Source organism: Homarus americanus, unplaced genomic scaffold (genome assembly GCF_018991925.1).
Source record: "Homarus americanus isolate GMGI-L3 unplaced genomic scaffold, GMGI_Hamer_2.0 scaffold50564, whole genome shotgun sequence".
Lineage (NCBI taxonomy): Eukaryota > Metazoa > Arthropoda > Malacostraca > Decapoda > Nephropidae > Homarus > Homarus americanus.
The window spans coordinates 4,546,979-4,547,832 of NW_024715014.1; positions in this window are offsets into that span (position 1 = coordinate 4,546,979).

An 854-nucleotide genomic window follows, 5' to 3' on the forward strand; every position below is an offset into this window, starting at 1 on the left:
ACTATTACTACCACAATAATAACAATACATATTATTATTATTATTATTATTATTATTAATATTATTGTTATTATTATTATTATTATTATTATTATTATTATTATTATTATTATTATTATTATTATTATTAGTATTAGTATTAGTATTTATTATTTATTATTTATTATTATTTATTATTATTATTATTATTATTATTATTATTATTATTAGTTCAGTATCAGTAACTTAAATGTGGCAATGTGTGACCGTAGACTTAAATCCAGTAACTGGTTAATTGAACCTTGATGTAATACTACTACTTTATTTTTTTTTATAAAACGTGGCCTCCAGCCTCCCCCAATAGCCACACCTTCGCCGCCATTTTATTACCTTAATATTGAATATCCTAATACATAAGTAGTTATCCTATCTGTGTTGAATTAGTTGAGCCGCAGATCTATGCGGCATTCAGTGACTGTAGCCTCATAGTCAATATCTGCAGCTACTACTACTACTAATAATAATAACAATAGTTATTATTATTATTATTATTATTATTATTATTATTATTATTATTATTATTATTGTTATTATTATTTTTATTATTATTACTATTATTATTATTTGTTCAGTATCAGTAACTTAAATGTGGCAATGTGTGACCGTAGACTTAAATCCGGTCTCTGCTTAAGTGAACCTTGATGTAATACTACTACTACTACTACTACTAATACTACTACTACAACTACTACTACTACTACTGGTGCTGCTGCTGACGGCTATGGCGACGGCGACGAAAAAATAAATAATGATGATGTGTTGTAATAATCAACTAAAAGTATTGACAATAATGTAATCACTATGCAGTGTATCTT